At 49.8% G+C, this 6,946-nt stretch overlaps 1 pseudogene; it reads left to right on the top strand.

Annotated features, from left to right (window-relative positions):
• The first annotated feature begins 460 nt into the window (after positions 1 to 460).
• Positions 461 to 6,559, top strand: LOC129356807 (sterol 26-hydroxylase, mitochondrial-like; annotated as a pseudogene).
• Positions 6,560 to 6,946: the final 387 nt, after the last annotated feature.

Below are 6,946 nucleotides of genomic sequence, written 5' to 3'. Positions count from 1 at the left end.
TTCCTCTCCTTACTCCATAACCTTGGGGAATATAGAACAACTGTTTCCAAATTCACAAAAACCTTTACATACACACCACGTGTTGGGAAAACTGTGTTTGGTGACTGACTTTTATTTCTGCCAGACTTACGTGAGAAAAGAGCGATTCTCTTGGTGTTTACAATAACACAAAACAGCGTCAGAAGACCTCGTTTATTTATTTATTTTACAATTTTTTTAAACAACAGCTGCAAATTAAACTGAGTGTTACAACATTGACATGGTTGTATTAGTTGTTTTTTACCGAGAAATCGATCAGAAGCGACGTGAAAATGATCAAATCCGCCTCTTTCGCCTCTCTGGCTGTAATGCGCGCTCCCGACGCAGGGAACAGATTTTCACAGGGGAACCGAATTTCGCACAAGACCGGCGTCCGCCAGCAGAGGGCGCCACACAAAGCTCCCCTGCTTTGTGTGTTGCGGCGCAGCATCAGCTGCTGTTTCAGGCCAGCAGCACTATGGGCGGCAACCGCGCGGTTGCAGCCGGGGCTGTCCGCCTCGCAGGGCTCTGCACCCGGATTCAGAGGCCGCTGCGGCCCGGAACCAGAACCGGGACCGCAGCCTCAGTCTGGGCTCGGAGGAACCTGAGCGAACCGGCGGCCGCCGAGCCGCGCAGGAGGCTGAAGAGCGGCGCGGAGCTTCCGGGACCCAGTTGGTTCACCACCCTGTACTGGCTGTTCATCAGGGGCTACGGGGCCAAAGGTCATCTGCTGCAGGTAACACACACACACACACACACACACACACACACACACACACACACACACACACACACACACACACACACACACACACACACACCCCGCTGCAGGTAACACACACACACACACACACACACTGCTGCAGGTAACACACACACACACACACACACACACACACACACACTGGTTGTATTTCATTTAGTTTCAGCCAAAAATGACTTTCTTTATTTTATATGTAAATTTAAATGTTTTTTCAAGTAAAATCTAAAACTTTTGTGCTGAAACATTTTGGAGATGACCCGTTGAACCCGTTCAGAACCGCTGGGTCCATTTGGATCAGAAGGTTTAAAGCTGCTGCAGGTGAAAACTGAGATCATGTTACACCAGCAGAACCAGCAGAACCGACACCAGAACCATGACAAGATGCTAACAGCTGTTAGCTTCTGTGAGACGGATCTATGTGTTCAACAGTTTCTGCTGATTAATGAACCAATCAGTTTATCAATAAACAATGTTATTGATTCCTGCATCAATACAAACTTAATGTGGCATCAAAACTTTCACTTTTATTGTGATTCCAATGAAAATGGAGGCAAAAAGAGCCAAATATCCAGCTGGACATACTGGGACATACTGGGACACATGATGGGAAATACACTCATGACGTCACACCGACTGTCTGCTTGTTCAATGTCTCTGAGCTTCCAGTTTCTGTCAAGATGCTAAAGTTAGCAATGATGCTGACATTAGCATCTTGGCTAATTGTGTCAGTGTGTCTGGCTACTGCAGGGCTTCAGTCCTACAGGATATTCATTCTCTACCTGCTAGTGGCTACATTGTAGCTCACTTTAGCTCTCATGCTAACTGTTAGCATGAGAAATTTTCTATTTATTAAATAATGTTGATGTTCTGCTGGTTTAACAGACAGGAAGTTCAGCAAGATGTGGATGCAGAGCAGATGCTGTTACTGTGTGTCAGTGTGTGTTAGTGTGTGTTAGTGTATCAGTGTATCAGTGTGTGTCTGTGTGTGTTAGTGTGTGTCAGTGTATCAGTGTGTGTTAGTGTGTGTATCAGTGTGTCTCTCTCTCTGCCCCAGTGCCTCCAGAAGCGGCGGTATGGGCCCCTGTGGCGGTCCGGTTCGGTCCGTTCCAGCTGGTGAACGTAGCCAGTCCGCGGCTCATCGCCCAGGTGATCCAGCAGGAGGGTCGGTACCCGGTCCGGGTCGAGCTGCCGCACTGGAAGGAGTACCGGGACCTGAGGGGTCAGGCGTACGGCCTGCATGTGGAGTGAGTCCAGAGTCCGTTTCCGCCCAGGTGTTCGGAACCGGATCGGTGACCGGGTCTCCCTGTGGTTCCGCAGCTCCGGGCCGGAGTGGCACCGGATCCGCAGCGTCCTGAACCCTAAGATGCTGCGACCCGGAGAGGTGTCGGCCTTCGGCCCCGGGTGCAGAGCGTGGTGGACGACCTGCTGGCCCGGCTGGACCTGCTGCGCCGCCGCAGCCCCGACGGCGCCACCGTGCCCGACCTGGCCGCCGAGCTCTACAAGTTCGGCTTTGAAGGTGGGCGGGGCTTCGGGGCGGGGCGAGGGCGGGGCTTCGGGTCGGGTCGGCGTTTTGACCACCTGCCGCCCCGCAGCCATTTCCGCCGTCCTGTTCGAGACGCGCCTCGGCTGCCTGCAGGAGGAAATCCCCGCCGACACGCTGCGCTTCATCGCCGCCGTCAACGACATGCTGACGCTGTCCGACCTGGTGGTGCTGCTGCCGCGCTGGAGCCGCAGGCTCCTCCCCTTCTGGAGGCGCTTCGTCCAGGCCTGGGACGACCTCTACGGCATCGGTAGGTCACCGGCTGGACGACCCGAAAACACCGAGCGGGTCCCAGTATCAGTCCCAGTATCAGTCCCAGTATCAGTCCCAGTATGGGTCCCAGTATCGGTCCCAGTGTCTCTGCTCTGCAGCCCAGAAGCTGGTGGACCGGCGGATGGCGGACCTGGCGGCGCAGCCTGGCGGCGGCGGCGGCGGCGAGGGGATGTACCTGACGTACCTGCTGTCGTCTGATAGGCTGAGCCGAGCCGAGGTTTACATGAGCGTGACGGAGCTGATGCTGGGCGGCGTGGACACGGTGAGGATCGCCGCTGGTCGTTTGTGACGCCATGTTGGAAAACGCTCCATCTGTTCCCTTCAATAATCTGAGTTTAGTTCAATAATCTGAGTTTATTGAACTCAGATTATTGTAAACGATCAGCAGCGTTTATCTTTGGTTTCCTTTCATAGGCATCAAACCAGCTGCTGAAGCCACACAAAGGTCAAAGGTCAAAGCTCTGCGTGTGCTTCATGTTTCAGGAAGTTCAGAGAACCAGATTTTAATGTGATCACTTCCTGTTTCTGGTGACCTGACCCGACTCGCCCGGCGCCGCTCGCTCGGCTCTGGTCGGGTTCTGGATGAGTCACAGCAGAAACATTCGGATCATAACTGAACAGGTTCAGACCTGAATCAGAACCGAGACTTTCTGCTGCACAGCTCATTTAATCCTAATCTCTAGAATCTGAAAACGTCTCCTGACATAAAAACTAATTCAGATGGAATAAAGTTTAGAATCTGAGGCTCCGATCAAAGCTGTGAACATTGACTCTGTCCTCCAGACGTCCAACACTCTGTCCTGGGCTCTGTACCGCCTGGCCCAGGACCGACCCGCCCAGAACCGCCTGCAGGCCGAGGTCGACGCCGTCTGCCCCGCCCGCCGCCCGCCCGCCGCCCAACACCTGGCCAGGATGCCCTACCTGAGGGCCGTCATCAAGGAGACGCTGCGGTGAGTCACAGGACACGCCAAAACATTCCAGGGTATTCCAGGATATTCCAGGATATTCCAGGGTATTCCAGGGTATTGTCTCCAATCAAAGTTTTCACTTTCTGTCATAAATCAGCTGAAATCTGAGACTAAACGTTTGAAGATAAAAACGTCCTCAGACTTTTAGGTTTTTCCTTTTCTGACCCGTTTAGTTTCACAGAACCTCATCAGAACCTCATCAGAACCTCATCAGAACCAACAGGTCAAAACAGAACTGGTTCTGATGAGAAGGGCCTAGTCAAAGCCCACTGTACGTCCTCCATGTTCTGCCAGTTGAAATAAAAACAAAAGAGAAAAAACTGCAGATGGAAATAAAACCAGGATTTAAATCTTTTAAAATCATTTCCAGGGCAACAGCCATGATGCCTGTTAAGAATTAAAGAGAAATAACTTAATTCAGCTCCTGAATTAATTCCTCTGATCCTGGATTCTTGAGCCTCAGTATGTGCAGAGAAAGAGACACCGTACCACATCAGACTGCAGATATCCAGAGTTTATCCAGAGAAAATCAATGCAGACACAAAATGTTACAATGAGCTTCTCACCAGATCATCAAAAGTCCAAGACGTGACGAAACAGAAACAATTAACCGAGTTGAAGGCAGAAAATGCATTTTACGGGAATCATGGACTCGGGCAGAAAGCAATTTGAAGTCTCTGTTGCAAACGAAAGCTTTTCTAAGCCTTTCTCTAAATGTAAATATATGCATTAGAAGGTGTGTTTTCCTTAATGTTACTTTTATTACCTCTGCTAAAGAACCCAAAGGCAGAAATATGGATCATCAAACTGGGTCTCTGCCGTTCCAGGCGTCTCCTGCTGACCCTCCTTCAGCTAAATGTACGACCTCTGACTGTTAGTTTTCTCCTCAGTGATTGGACTAGAACGTGTTTCACTGAAACAAAATCTAATGCTAAAAAATGACTATAAGTCTGGATCTAAAACTAACTAATTCAAAACATGCTTAAAGAAATATATTTAATTCTAGTATGGATAAATTTATTTATAATAAGTTTTAAGATCCTGGTGAACTTATGAACCACACTTTGTTAATAACCCGGCAGACAGACTCCATGTTATGGATCAGTTAAAGAGTCCAGGCCTGACTTTCTGTAAAACCCTCCCTATAGGATTTATATAAGTTCAGAGATCAGTTGTTTTAGTTTGGATCTTTATCTAAGTTTGTCTTAATGTGAAGGTTAGCCTGAGTGCTATTGTGCTAATTTAACCTTTTATTTCAACAAACCATCAGGTTTCACTCATAGAAGCAGGAAGTGATGCGTGTGTGTGTGTGTGTGTGTGTGTGTGTGTGTGTGTGTGTGTGTGTTGCAGTCTGTATCCGGTGGTGCATGGAAACGGGCGTTTGGTGTCAGAGAACGAAGTGATGCTGGACGACTTCTGGTTCCCAAAGAAGGTAAGAGAGGAAGAGCTGCTGCTGTCCGTCCTCACCTGTCTGTCTGTCCTCACCTGTCTCTGTCCTCACCTGTCTCCGTCCTCACCTGTCTGTCTGTCCTCACCTGTCTCTGTCCTCACCTGTCTCTGTCCTCACCTGTCTGTCTGTCCTCACCTGTCTCTGTCCTCACCTGTCTGTCTGTCCTCACCTGTCTCTGTCCTCACCTGTCTGTCCCTGTAGACTCAGTTCCACCTGTGTCACTACGCTGCGTCCCACGATGAGGCCGAGTTCGTGGATCCGGAGGAGTTCCTGCCGCAGCGCTGGCTGCAGCAGGAATCTCCCAGCAGCCATTGCGGCAGAGCCACGCCCGGTTTCTACCGCCATCATCCTTACAGCTTCATCCCGTTTGGCGTCGGCGTGAGAGCCTGTGTGGGCAAGAGGCTGGCAGAGATGGAGATGCACCTGGCTCTGTCCCGGGTGAGCGAGAGATTGATTGATTGATTGATTGATTGATTGATTGATTGATTGATTGATTGATTGATTGATTGATTGAGTTCTAATAATGTGTGTCCCGGTGTGTGTGTCCTCCAGCTGATGCAGCACTACCACGTTCGTCCTGAAGTCGGTTCTCCTCCCGTTGAGCCCAAAACCAGAACTCTGCTGATCCCGTCCAGACCCATCAACCTGCGCTTCCTCCCCCGAGCCTGAAGGCGGATGGAGAAGAGGAGGAAGAGCATCTAGCATTTAGCCAGCTGCTAGCATCTGGTTAGCATTTAGCCAGCTGCTAGCATCTGGTTAGCATTTAGCCGGCTGCTAGCATCTGGTTAGCATTTAGCCGGCTGCTAGCATCTGGTTAGCATTTAGCTGGCTGCTAGCATCTGGTTAGCATTTAGCCGGCTGCTAGCATCTGGTTAGCATTTAGCCGTCTGCTAACATCTAGTTAGCATTTAGCCAGCTGCTAACATGTGGTTAGCATTAGCTTGCTAAGGCCTGACTGCGTCCTTGTGCTCAGCTGCCTTCATGGATTCTATTTATTAATTATGACAGCATGAAGAGGATTTTACTCTCTCAACTTTTAAACCAAGAACTAAGAGAAGTTTGTATTTGATTTATTACTTAGAAAAAACTTTTTTTGAAATGAACAGAAACATTTTATGACTCTTTAAAATTCTGCATGTTGATCCTGTTTGATGCTTTCATTCATATTTCTGTTTCTACAAAGTTGAATAAAATATTTTATGAAATGTTTCGTTTTGATCTGTGAAAGTTTCCAGCAGCAGGAACCAAACTGGAACCAAACTGGAACCAAACTGGAAGCAGCACAAACTGGTCAGACAGTCTGGTGTTTGATTCATCTCATCAGATTTTTCCAAACCGGTCTGGACGGGTCCAAACCGGTCTGGACGGGTCGTCCAGCTTTGACCAGCTCGTTGTTGAATTAGGAGACTTGAACCTCCCAGTCAGTTGTCCACAGTAAACCAGTGACCACCTGCTGGTGCAGCTGCAGCTCCCAGTCTGCACTGGGAGACGGTGGTGAGAGTTTTGTTCTCAAATTGAAATGAATCCAGAAACGTTTCTGTTCCAGACCGACGCTGCACATCATGATGCTGCCACCACCGTGCTTCCCTGTGGTTTTGCTGTGGTGTCTCCAGGGCTGATCTGGTTCCGGTTGCTGGAAGCAGCTGGATGAGGACAAAGTGTCTCATCAGAGCTTCTGCATCTTGGACATTTTCTGGAAAACACCAGGAAATGTCTGACACTCAAAAGTGGATCAAGTCTCAGGTTTGTCTCCTGCTGGTCTGTTCAGCCGCGTTAGCGTCAAGCTAAAGGTGCAGTAATCATCTCTGCCAGCAGGGGTCGCCCCAGGCTGCAGCGTCCTCCTCTTCCTCCTCTTCTCCTCTTCCTCCTGACGCGCCGCCTTCCTCATCCGGACCGGACCGCAGCCTAGATGCTCCAGCAGTCCGTGTAGCTGA

The sequence above is a fragment of the Poeciliopsis prolifica genome, unplaced genomic scaffold (assembly GCF_027474105.1).
Source record: "Poeciliopsis prolifica strain line A6 unplaced genomic scaffold, Auburn_PproV2 SCAFFOLD195, whole genome shotgun sequence".
Taxonomy (NCBI): Eukaryota; Metazoa; Chordata; class Actinopteri; order Cyprinodontiformes; family Poeciliidae; genus Poeciliopsis; species Poeciliopsis prolifica.
Note: the sequence above shows the minus strand (reverse complement) of the source record. Positions and strands in the feature narration are given on the sequence as shown.